Genomic DNA, 13,448 nt, shown 5'->3' on the forward strand with positions numbered 1-13,448 from the left:
GATGTTACCGGGATTGGAGGGCTTGATTATAAGGAGAGGCTTGATAGGCTGGGATGTTTTCTTTCCCTGGAGCATAGGAGGCTGAGGGGTGACCTTATAGAGGTAAATAAAATCATGAGGGGCAAACATAAGGCAAATGGTCACAGTCTTTTTCCCAGGGTAAGGGAGTCTAAAACCAGAGGGCGTAGGCTTAAGGTGAGAGGACAAATTTAAAGGGACCTGAAGGGCAACTTTTTCACACTGAGATGGTGGGTATATGGAAACAGCTGCCAGAGGAAGCTGTAGAGGCAGGTACAATTGCAATGTTTAAAAGATAGTTGGACAGGTACATGGATAGGAAAGCTTCAGAGGGATGTGGGCCAAATGCAGGCAAATGAGACTAGCTCAAGTAGCCACCTTGGTCAGCATCAGAGTATTTCAAGATTCACCAGCCTCTGTGAGAAGGATATTCTACATGCCTTGGTTTTAAATGATCAGCCCCTTATCTTGAAACTGTGCCCCCTTCATTTGACCAGCCGAGCATATCCAACATTTTTTGTTTGTGTTTTAGATTTCCGGCATCTGCAGTTCTGTTTACATTTTTTCCTATTTGCATTAACACAGCACATGTATTCTACTAAAACATTTTGCAGACCTAATCTTCTGAAGGTTGACATAAGGAAACATTGGACCAAATAATCAAAATCTTGGTGAAAGAGTAGGTTTTACAGAAAATTTTCAAGTTAGGTAGAGGGGGTGGAGATGTTGTGGGAGGGAATTCCAGAGCTTGGGATCAGGACAGTGGAAGGCCCAGCCACCAGTGGTGGAACAATAAAGAAGGAAGATATGCAGGCGAAGGACTGGAGGACCTCGGAGACCTGTGGGCTTGAAAAGAGTGCAGAGGTTGGGAGGGGCAAGATGAGGTGGGAGCTGAAAAGGATGGGAAGTTTCAAATCCAGGTGCTGCTGCACCAGCAGTCAGAGGTAGTAATGGGTGAGTAGATGATGGTTTAAGAGGGGACATGGGCAGCTGGGTGACCCCACTCTGCTTCCCAGAGCAGACTGTCAACCAGCACAGCAATTTTACCAAGCATCAGGCAAAGGTCTCATGGGAATGTGGTCCAGGCAAAGGATCGGCTGTGTGTCCTCACATTGCACTTGAACTGTCCATGGATGTGGTCAGTGTGGCGCAGTTGGTTGGTGGGTTAATTGGTTACTGTAAATTTGCCCCTTTGCCAGTGGATGGCGGAAGAATCCAGAGGGAGTTGCTTGGGATTCGTGTAGTTCGGTGTTTGATGATTGGCGCGGATGCGGTGGGCTGACAGACCTTTTTTCTATATGGCTCTATGACTAATTAGCTCCCTGGATAGTTGTTATTGTGGCACGGTTGGGTCCATAGATAGTTGTTATTGTGGCACAATTGGATTGGGGAGGGGAGTTGTTTGGGATTGGTGTAGTTGGGTGTTTGATGGTCACTGCAGAAATGGTGGGCTGAAGAGACTGTTTCCATGCTGTATGACTCTGATTCTGATTGGCTCCATGCAAATAGTATAGGACAATTAGTTCTATGAACAGTGGTTGTTGTGGCACATAAACATCTCGATTTGCAAATTGAGGAAGCAGAGAAAAAGAAATATGTCCCTCAGCACTATCTTTGAAAACAAAACCTCTTCATCCTCTACATCCTATACCACCTCCCCCCTTCCTCCATCTGCCCCCCCCATTGCCCCTGACCCAGGGCTGGGCTCAGAATTCAGTTTCCACCACCCTCTCAGTGGAAAACAACTTCTACTCCAGCTTTCCAACGAAGAAATAAGAGCACTTTCTGAACTCCAGTTGCTTCCTACTCCTCTCTCCCAGCTTAGTCAAATCCTAGTAAGAACAGGCAGCCAGACCAGCCGAGATATGACAACAAGCATCTGAAATACTGTCTGGTGCCAAAAAAAGGGAGCTACCATGTTTCAAAATCTTCAGAGCCTGTAACTTAAGTAAAGCTCCATTTGGAATCTCATCGGATATTAAAACAATTTTTATGATGACTTAATTTTCCATTAAATCAGACCCATAAGTGACAATAGAATATCTCATATCACAGTCATAAACTCATCGCAAGTAATGTGATCGAGTCATCATATTGGCACCTATTTATACTCAAGTGTGCAATACCGTGAATGAGAATCTTACTTTGACCACCCTCCCTCAAACTCCATCTCCCATTCCCTTCTTACCACACACCTCCACGCCAAGATCCTCCATAACCTGGCTCGGATTAATTATGATTATTGATTAATTTTATAAAATTTATGTTTATGTTTTTCTTGTGAATATTGTGTACCTGATGCTAATGTGCCTGTGACACTGCTGCAAGTAAGTTTTTCATTGCACCTGTGCATACTTGCACATATGACAATAAACTTGATCTTGACTTTGACTTTAACTTTGATCTGGAATGACAACATAGAATGAACTTGCTGCTAGGGCTCATTTAGATTTGAGTACTTTGATATTAAGAGTAAAGGTTGAATTCCCAAACTGCTGTTCATATAAATTAAGTTTTGATTTTGATTTTGATTTCTGGAACTCAACTGCCTGTGGTTGTCGGCCATGGCTCTGTGGGTCCATGCTCACGTCCGAGTCAGAAAGTCGTAAGTTTAAGGTCAGCTCCAGAGACTTCAACACAAATCAGCTGAGTACATGGGAGAGAAGCTTTGCCGGTGGCTTTTTGATGAACTGAGAACTTATGTCCCCACTCTGGTGATGTGAAATATCCCATAGCACCAGGCAAGTTCTCCCTGGGATCCCCTTCAACATGTAACCTTCAAAAAGCATCATTAAGGAAGAAGCAGTTTACATGGTCGTCAGGGCATTATTATTTGTGGGATCGCACTGTGCATAAATGAATTGCCATGTCTCCTGGACTATAACTGTAATTAAAATGCTTTAGGACATCCTGGGATGCTGTTTTACCGGGAGTTGGGAGCAGTAACCACTGGGGATAAATGATTAGGTTAGGTTGTAAAACGGTTTTGGTTAGGCTGCACTTGGAGTATTGTGTGCAATTCTGGTCACCCTATTACAGGGAGGATGTGAAGGCTTTGGAAAGGGTGCAGAAGAGGTTCACTGAGATGCTGCCTAAATTAGAGGGTATGAGCTATAAGGAGAGGTTGGACAAAGTTGGGTTGTTTTCTCTGGAGCATCAGAGGCTGAGGGGAGACCTGATAGAAGTTTACAAGATTGAGAGGCATAGATACAGTAGACAGTCAGAATATAGTTCCCAGGGTAGAAATGTCAAATACCAGAGGACACGCATTTAAGGTGAGAGGGGAAAAGTTTAAAGGAGACGTGAGGGGCAAGTTGTTTTTACACAGAGAGTGATAGGTGCCTGGAATGGGCTGCCGGGGGGAGTGGTGGAAGCAGATACAATAGTGGCATTTAGGAGGCTGAAAGACATATGAATATGCAGCGTTGGAGAGATGTGGATCATGTACAGACAGAAGAGAGCTAGTTTGTATTGGTATTGGTTTATTATTGTCACTTGTACTGAGGTACAGTGAAAAACTTGTCTTGCATAACGATCATACAGGTCAATTCATTACACAGTGCAGTTACATTGAGTTAGCACAGGGTGCATTGATTTAGTACAGGTAAAAACAATAACAGTACAGAGTAAAGTGTCACAGCTACAGAGAAAGTGCAGTGCAATAAGGTGCAAGGTCACAACAAGGTAGATCGTGAAGTCATAGTCCATCTCGTGTAAGGGAACCGTTCAATAGTCTTATCACAGTGGGGTAGAAGCTGTTCTTAAGTCCGGTGGTACGTGCCCTCAGGCTCCTGTATCTTCTACCCGATGGAAAAGGATTTGGCACAGACATTGTGGACCAAAGGGCCTATACTATGCTCATTAAAAGCAAACTCTGTAAGTAGAAATCAGGCTAGATACAGTATTCATAATGTGAACATCTATAGGATAGGAAAAAAATCTCAGGGTCCTTAATATGGCAAAGACATTTAAGGGATGGAAAGGTTGAGGGAAAGAAATCCTAATGAATAGGGATGCCAACAACAGTGAAGATCCAGTCTAATTAAGGACTTTTTAAAAAGCTGTCTCTGGACATAACAGTAGTTCATGTCATGGAGATAAACAAGCACAGAAACAGGCCCTTTAGTCCACTGAGTCTGCACCAACCATCAAGCACCCATTTACATTAATCCTACACTAATCATATTTTATTCTCCCCACCTGCTTCAGCTGATGATTAGGTTATTAGGGACTGATCACACTGCTGCAAAAGCAATTAGTGGATGCTGATGGCTTTCAGGTTTAAAATATAAATAGAAAGTGTTCTGGCATCTGTGGAGAGAGGATGTTTCAGACTGATGCTTTCATCACACCTGTCTAAGTGAGGCTGAAACAATTTTAGAACATTATTCATTTTTACGATTTAGGAGGTTTTCTACACTCTATACCCCCAAGCCATTATCCACCATCCTAAAGCATCAGACTGAGGCAGGGTCTAGGTTGCGACCGAAAACCTCGGAGGAGCCCGTAATGCTTGAAGAGGCTGCCTGCCTAAGTAAAAGCCAGGAGATTCTTTGCTTCCAACAGCATAGCTGGAGACCGACTTTCTCAGAGAGCTGGCTAGCTCAATGAGAGGCTAGCAGCTGCACTGACCCAGCCATCTCCAGCCTGCACATTGTAGAACATAGAGCATAGAAGAGTTTAGCACAGGAAAGGGCCCTCCAGCCCATGATGTCCATGTGAACCATAATGCCAATTTAAGCTAATCCCATCTGCCTGCTCATGGTCCATATCCTTCCATTCCCTGCCTGTTCATGTGCCTGTCCAAATGCCTCTTAAATGTTGCTATCATATCTGCTTCTACCACTTCCCCTGGCTGTGTGTTCCAGGTACCTAAAACTCTCTGTGTGTAAAAAAAACTTGCCATGCAAAACTCCTTTAAACTCCCGATGACGCTGGAGGAACTCAGCAGGCCAGGCAGCATCCATGGAGAAAAGCAGGTGTATCACTGCCCCATTCAGTCCTGAAGAAGGGTCCTGACTCGAAACGTTGACCGCCTGCTTTTCTCCACGGATGCTGCCTGGCCTGCTGAGTTCCTCCGGCATCATCGTGTTTCTCATCTAGATTCCAGCGTCTGCGGCCCTTTGCTTCTCCTTTCAACTCCCCCTCTCACCTTAAAGCTAAGCCCTCTCGTATTTGACATTTCCACCCAAAGGAAAGAAACCTCTATCTACCCTAACTATGTCTCTCATAATTTATCTTTTTAAATGTTTACGTTATGTTGAATTTGGTGGTGAAGCATCCAAATAAACCACAGTGCAAAAAAAGAATTTCCTAACTACGCCTTTCATTCCTTGCCCAGTAGTAATGACCTGGGCAAGGAAATAGGAGGAAACCTACCAGCTTCTTGAGCTTCTTCCTCCTTTCAATTAGATCAGAACTGATAAGTATCTCCACCTACCCGGCTTACCCTCTTCATCCAGCTCGTCACCATTTCAGCAATCATCAGGAACAGTTTTCCACTGTTCAACTACTTGAAAATCCAGCCTAGGATTGACCTGGAATCTCCAGCAATTGAAGATTCATCTCCAGGATGTTGCTTCATGTAAAACCTGGGAGAAAAGTAATTGATGTATCACTGCTTTAATTCTCATTTGGTATTTTTGCTTATTAGTTATACAAGAGAATGGGAATGGAAATAAAACTCTTTTGACTTAATTGAGAATTTCCAATCAGATGACAGAATCTGTTCACTTCCCATTTTACATGTGCTCCGGGGATGGATCAGTTGAGTGACTAATGGCAGGAACTAGGGGTCTGGGTATGTCTTGGGGTGGGGGGGGGAGGGGGGGAGGTTTGGTGTGGAGGATAAAGGCAAGGGTAATGTGTCCAACTAGAATTGTTAACCAGGGTTCACCCAGCCACAACAATCAACCTCTAAGTTTGGCTGGCCCCCAGCACTACCAAAGAAGAGCCTGAGAAAACAATAATAAGTGGTGCTGGGTACACGGAGAATGGGGTCATTAGGAACACAGGGAGTAAGGCAACCAAGATTCTTGTGGATCACCGGGTGCACAGAAAGTGGAATCACTGGATACACAGGCAGTGGGTTCATTGGAAAACACAGAGAGGGGTCTCTTGGAGTAGGGTAAAAGGGTGCATTAGGGGTCACTAATAATCAGGGAATGGGATAAACAGGGTGTGTAGGGGGTTACCAAGTGCAAAAATGGTGAGGTTACTGGACACACAGGGAGTGTGTGGGATCACTGGATCCCACACGTGAGTGAGTGGGGTCACTGGACACACAGGGAGTGAGTAGGGTCACTGGGACACAGGGAGCAAGTGGGATCACTGGACACACAGGAAGTGTGTTCCAATACAGTGGCAATGCTGGGACCTACCTGATAATGTAAAAAATTGCCCAAGTGTGTCCCATTTACAACAAGCAGGAACCAGCCAATCAATGTGTTCTCAATCAGACCTGAGCGGTTCAGACCAGTTTGGACCAGTCCTGACAGGTTCTGACCAGTCAGGACTGGTTTTGACTGGTACCAACCAGTTCTGACTGGATTGGACTAGTTCTGACTGGTCCCAACCCAGTTTGTAACCTGCCAGCAATGCCCAGATCCCAAAAAATCCAACTCAGATAATCACCAGCCAATCAGTGTGCTCTCAATCATCAGCAAAGTGTTGGTAGCGATCACTGACAATGCCATCAGGAGGCACTTACTCACCAATGCTCAGTGGGCCTGGCCCAACCCAACCAATCCCAACCAGTTTAGACCGATCCTGACTGGACTGGACCAATTCTGACCAGATTGGACTGCTTCAGACTAGTTCTGACTGGCTCTGAATGGTCCTGGCTGGTTCTGTCTGCCCCCGACTAGTCCTGGCCAGTTCTGACCAGTTCAGTCCTGACCAGTTTCAACGGGCTCTGTTTATGACTGGTTTGAACTGGACTCAACCAGTTTATAGAGTTGGCAGCCTACCAGCAATGCTCGGATCCCCAAAAATCCAAGCAATTACCAGAAAATGAGTGTTCTCTCAATCATCAGCAAAGTGAAGGGAGCTGTCACTGACAATGGTATTAGGTGGCACTTCCTCATCAAAGCCTAGTGTGGGCTTGTTACTGGACAGGCAGGGAGTGAGTGGGGTCACTGGACACACAGGTAGAGACTGGGGTCAGTGAGGCACGGGGAGTGAGTGGGGACTCTGGACACAAAGGGAGTGAGTGGGGTCACTGGACACACATGGAGTGAGTCGAGACACTGGGACACAGGAGTAAGCAGGATGTGTTGGATTCACAGGCCTGGCCGGGGACGAGAGGTCCCAGGTCCCTCTGCTGGTGCCGCCGAAGCTCCTCAGTTGCCGGGGAGCGAACTGTAACAATCCGCTGCTGGCCAACGCGCCTGGGTGCCCCGACCCGCCGCACGCAACTCCCGCCTGGGGCGAGAGGGAGGTGGGGAGAGGGCTGAGGAGGAGGGGAGAGGAGAGGGCTGAGGAGGAGGGGAGACAGCTGAGGAAGAGAGGAGAGGACTGAGGAGGTGGCGCTGCATATCATCAGGGACAGCGAGCAGAATGATCTGTTCCCCCATCAGATCCAGCTTCCCGTGCATGTCCAGGATTAAAAGCATCTAGAGCCCCTGGAACTGCCCAAGTTACCCAGAGATTCATAGGTCATATGGAGCCATTCATCACCCTGAGCCTAATCCACCATCCTGTTTCAATAGGGGTCTCTGCTTTTTTTATCTGCCCTTGTTCCATATACCTCCATCCCTATGGTGACAATTTGGCAAGTTGCTTGATCTACCTTCCACAGCCTTTCTGGGGTGATGGTTGAGAGTGGACGAGGACGGTGGTATTGGAGTGGTAATGGTCGTAGGGGCTGGGGGTGGTGGTCCAGGTACCTTATTTCCATTACCCTCTTGAGTTATTAAGTGCTTTCCAATTGTACTCCAGAATAGTATTCTGTAGAGTCAACAACTAATCAGCCTCCATCTATGGTTCACAATGACTTGCTTCATGTAGGCAGGATTCATTGATGAAGCTAGACAAGCTATATATTTATGACAAAGGGGATCACTCTACAACCAATTTAAGTAAATCAACCCCATTGCGCATCTGAGTCCATCTATCTGTGGCTTCATGATCTTGGGATCATTCTGGCTGGGTTCATCAACCACAGTTAGTTAAAATATAGATAAAAGAAGCAACTGGTTTGTTGGTTTTTATTGCAAGAGGTTAGGTGTACATTAAAGTAATTGCACAGCATTTGGGTGAGTAGTTGTGCAGTTTTGGTCTCAGAATGAAAGAAAGCATATATACTTCCAACTTAGATTTGCTAGATTGATTTTTGGAATCAGGTTGAAGCCAAATTTGGGTAGGGTTGGTGCAAATGTAGAGATTGCAAGAATATAAGATGATTTAATTGAAACATGTAAAATTCTAAAAGGGACCGAGAAGACACAGACGCTTTTTCCTCAAGACAGAGAATCAAGAACTAGGGGGCAATCACAGGATAAGGTGTCGGCCAGTTAGAACCGCGATAAGCAGAATTTTATTTTACTCTGTTGGTTGTAAATTTTTGGATTTTTCTGCCTCAGCAGGTTATGAATGTCATGGCATACATTCAAATCTGAAGTAAATGAATTAATGCGCTCTTAGGGAATCAAGGAAATAGGGATAACTCAGAATGTAGATTTAACAGAGAGGAGCAACTTTGATTTTATTGAATGGTGGTGCAGACCGGAGTGCCTGTCTGGTCTACTCCTGCTTCTGGTTCTTATGTACTTAGGATCCATGAAGGGTCTTGACCAGAAATGTCAACTATTCATTTCCCTCTGCAGATGCTGCCTGACCTGCTGAGAACCTCCAGCAGTTTGTTATTTGTTCCATTTATTCCTAGATCATTTCAAAAACTCTTCGTTGAAAGCTTATTACACCATGGTTGATTGATCCCACCACCAATGTTTATTAGAGTACTCTCTAAAGTTATATGTTAATCATTCATGACAACTGTCATCCCATTTACTTATTTCTTTGCACAGTGTCACTCTATTTCAATATTTACTTTATGTAGCATCTTGTCCAATGATATGTCAATACAATTATTAAACCTTAACTCTGCACTATGCCCAACATTAGGCTCTAATTTTGAAGAAAGCATTTTCATAGCATCGTACAGCACAGAAACAGGGCTTTTGTTGGACTGATCTCATCAGGAATTTACTCAGCAGTGGGGTGCAGCAGAGGAGGAAGTACAGGGAAAGCAGCAGAAACCTTATTGATGGGAAGTATCTGGAGTGCAAAGTAGGTCAAAGGTAGAAAGTGCCGAGTGGTATCCGGAAGGAAAAATAGAGGTTAGTCTCTTACAAATATTGTGTGCTGAGTTTTGCCGAACCATTAATGGTGTTAATGGTATACAAACTACAGACAAAAGACCAATGAGAAATTAAAGCCAGTCTCCAAAAACTGTTCTCCACTTGCACTGCTCTACCATTACTTCGACAAGAACAAAAGTTTTCTTTCTGCCAGAATGTTACAAAATTGCAGCTTTTGCACAGAAGACAAAAACTAATCTCAACACAGAAAGTTAAGTCCTCTTTTTTCACATGCAACCTTTCAATGGGGCAATATTGTTGGTTGCTGCCAACCGACCTTTATAGAACATAGAACATCACAGCATAGTACAGGCCCTTTAGCCTACAACGTTGTGCCAACATTTTATCCTGCTCTAAGATCTATCTAACCCTTCCCTCCCACATAGCCCTCCATTTCTCTATCATTCATGTGTCTAAGAGTCTCTTAAATGTCCCTCATGTATCTGCCCCCACAACCTCTGCTGGCAGTGTGTTCCACGCACCCACCACTCTCTGTGTAAAAAACTTACCCTGACATCCCCCTTGTACCTTCCTCCAATCACCTTAAAACTATAACCCCTTGTGTTAGCCATTGTCACCCTGGGAAAAAGTCTCTGACTGTCCACTCGATCTATGCCTCTTATCATCTTGTACACCTCTATCAAGTCACCTCTCATCCTCCTTCTCTCCAAAGAGAAAAAGCCCTAGCTCACTCAACCTATCCTATCCCAGTTAGAGCACTGATAATGCCTCATTACAACTGAGGTATCTCATTCTTTCAATAACCAATTGTTGGATATTCAAATAATGGAAAATGCTAAAAAAATTACTGTTCTATCTCCTAACTTTCTTGCTTTTATCATTCTTTGCCTTTCTTTGTTTCTCTCAGCATCTGCCAGGACGCTGAATTCCCTATTCTAATTTACATAACTTTCCTAATCTTGACACTGTTAATTTCATAATCCTTCAACCTGACTGGTAGTGAGGTACACACCTGTTTCCCTCTTTCTCTCACTTAAGTGTTATCAGCTCGTACTTTCAACAATTTTCCTCACCAAAAAAAATTATAAATCTAAACCTACAAGAGAATATCAAACTAATAGCAGACCCTGTAATTTCAAAATCAGCGCATTTTGTAAATATTTTTAAAATTTTCATTGTGTTTATTAGTTTCAGCCATATGAAGAGTTTCCCTCAATAGCCACATCTGAGACCACAGAACTGGAGTGGAAGCAAGTCATCCATGATATCTGCCTGAGAAGATATGAAGAGTCTGAACAAGCTAGTATCGTTCTCCTTGAAACAGAGAAGTTTAGTAATAGATTATAACTTATTAGGGGTTTTGGTGGAGTAAATAGGGAGAACATATTTGCTGGAAAGAGAGTTCATAACTGGAGGACTTGGATTGAAAATGAGAACAGAAAAAGCTGTAAATACTCAGCAGGTCAGGCAGCATCTGTGGAAAGAGAAACAGAGTTAATGTAACATGTTGAATGTGTCTTTCCAGCATTTTCTGATTTTTTACTTAAGATTTCCAGCATCTAGTGTTTTTCAATTTTCATGTTTGGACTCAGATTTAAGATACTTTGACAAAAAAATACAGGGGAGAGATGAGATTATTTTATTCAGTAGTATTGTCACGATCTGCTATGTGCTTTAAAAAGAATGTAAGATAGGTATCTGTAAAGGAAATTTTACAGGGTTACCAGCAATGGAATGAATTGGGTGTCTCTTTCAAGGAGCTGGCACTGGTAGAACAGGCCCAATGCTTTTCTGTAGATCTATGTTCAAATGGCGCTCCACTGAAAACAGTTGGACTTCAGCCCAGCACGAAGATGTGACCAAAATTACAGATTAATGTTCTGGAGTCCTGCTCCAGTGCTGCAGTAATTTATTTCAACATTATGGTGGGAAACTTAGCATTCTGGAGCCCATGACAGCAGTGAGAGCCTTGCAGAAAGTTCCAGTCTTCCGCATTCACATGAATGGCCCTCAGGAGTGATTTGGAATGTCAGTCTGACCATCCCAACAAAAAAGTATGTACCTCACTGATCAAGGTCCTTAATTTCATCACACCAGTTTGTCTAAGGCCAGTCTGACAAAAATGAAGAGTGTACAGACACTGCCATCTCCAGGTATTCTAGTGTAGTTGCACCTCATGAGCACAACCTCCGTGCACTTGTGAGATTTCCACTTCCCTAAAGATTGTTTTGCAACAACATGCAATCAAGCTAAGATATAAACGCCAATTCAACAAGTCTTTTAATATTACTTCTTTTACCGGATACCTCATGAAACAATGACAGGTTGGAATGTTTTGAACAACTTCATAGTCATGAATTACTCAGTGTATTCACTGTTGTAATGTGGAAAATGCATATGCTAATTTTTGCACAAAAACATGCCCCCAAAAGCAATGAAGTAACAACCACATAGTGTTCCCTTCTCTGTTGTGCTGTAGAACCTTTTCTGTTCATCCTAAAGAGTGGACAGAAGGTGATTGGAAAGACAAACAGCTATCACACCCTCAAGTGCCATGCTCAATTACAGGAGATTCTGTGGAGGACCTTGCGTTTTTAACCTTCTGACTCAGGTTGCCACAACCAAGTTAAAGATGAGATTAAAAGGTTTTAAGGGTACTTCTCGAAATTTGTTCGACATCCTCCTAACCATTAAATAAATTGTTGATCTACCTACTTTCAAGGAAGGAAGATGAATTTTGCTTTCCGTGTCCATGCTGACACACTTGTGCGGCACTGAGGAAGTGTGTAAGAGACCTGCCTTTTGGATAACTTGTTAAACCAAGGCCCCAACTGCCTGTTCAGATGAGTGAAACAATTTCAAAGAAAGGGGCTAATTTTTATTCTTCAATCAGCATCACCATAACAAATCATTTCTCTTTGGGAGCTTGCAAAGGCATGTTGGTTGTTGCAGTTCCTACACTGCAACAGTGATTACACTTCACAAAGTAGTTGTTGGATTTTTGTTCTAGGAAATTAGTTCTAGCACAAGAGAGCCCTGGAGGACAAAGACATGCAATCTTACATTTAGGACAGGGATAAGGTTAAGAGGTAATTTTTACAAGTGAGGATGAAGATTACAAGTTGGCCCTTTCAGCATGGCTTCCGTTACTTAGATGGGAGTCACTGAAAATATTCAAGGCTGAGACCCAGATTTTTGGACTACAGAGGAATCAAGGATTATGGGGAATGGGCAAGGCAGTGGGATTGAGTTCAAGGTCAAAGTAGCGATGATACTGAATGGCAGAGCAGGCTTAAGAGAGCATATGATATACTCTTGTTTGTATTCCTTGTGGGATGTTATATCTGGAGATGAGACCTCAGTTTTCCAGCTATTTATTTTAATATTTAAGTGGTGGGGTAGAGGCAGTGAATTGTACATTCTGCTCCTTATGACTAATTGTCCAATTCATACAAAGCTTTTTTTATCAGTTCTGGGACCTCTACTTTTTGTGATATTAATTAATGACTTAGATGAGGGGCTGGAAGGGTGGGTTAGCAAGTTTGCAGATGACACAAAGATCAGTGGTGTTGTGGTAATGTGGAGGGCTGTCAAAGCTTACAGAGGGATATTGATAGGATGCAACGCTGGGCTGAGAAGTGGCAGTTGGAGTTCAATCCAGAGAAGTGTGAGGTAGTACACTTTGGAAGGACAAACTCCAAGGCGGAGTACAAGGTAAATGGCAGGATTCTGGGCAGTGTAGAAGAGCAGAGGGATCTGGGAGTTCATATCCACAGATCACTGAAAGTCGCCTCACAGGTAGGGTAGTTAAGAAAGCTTATGGGATGTTAGCTTTCATAAGTCGTGGGATCGAGTTTAAGAGCCGCAAAGTAATGATGCAGCTTTACAAAACTCTGGTTAGACCACACTTGGAGTACTGTCTCCAGTTCTGGTTGCCTCATTATAGGAAGGATGTGGAGGCGTTGGAAAGGGTGCAGAGGAGATTTACCAGGATGCTGCCTGGTTTAGAGAGTATGGATTATGAGGAGAGACAAAAGGAGCTAGGGCTTTACTTGTTGGAGAGAAGGAGGATGAGGGGAGACATGATAGAGGTATATAAGATATTAAGAG

This window comes from Pristis pectinata, chromosome 3 (genome assembly GCF_009764475.1).
Source record: "Pristis pectinata isolate sPriPec2 chromosome 3, sPriPec2.1.pri, whole genome shotgun sequence".
Lineage (NCBI taxonomy): Eukaryota > Metazoa > Chordata > Chondrichthyes > Rhinopristiformes > Pristidae > Pristis > Pristis pectinata.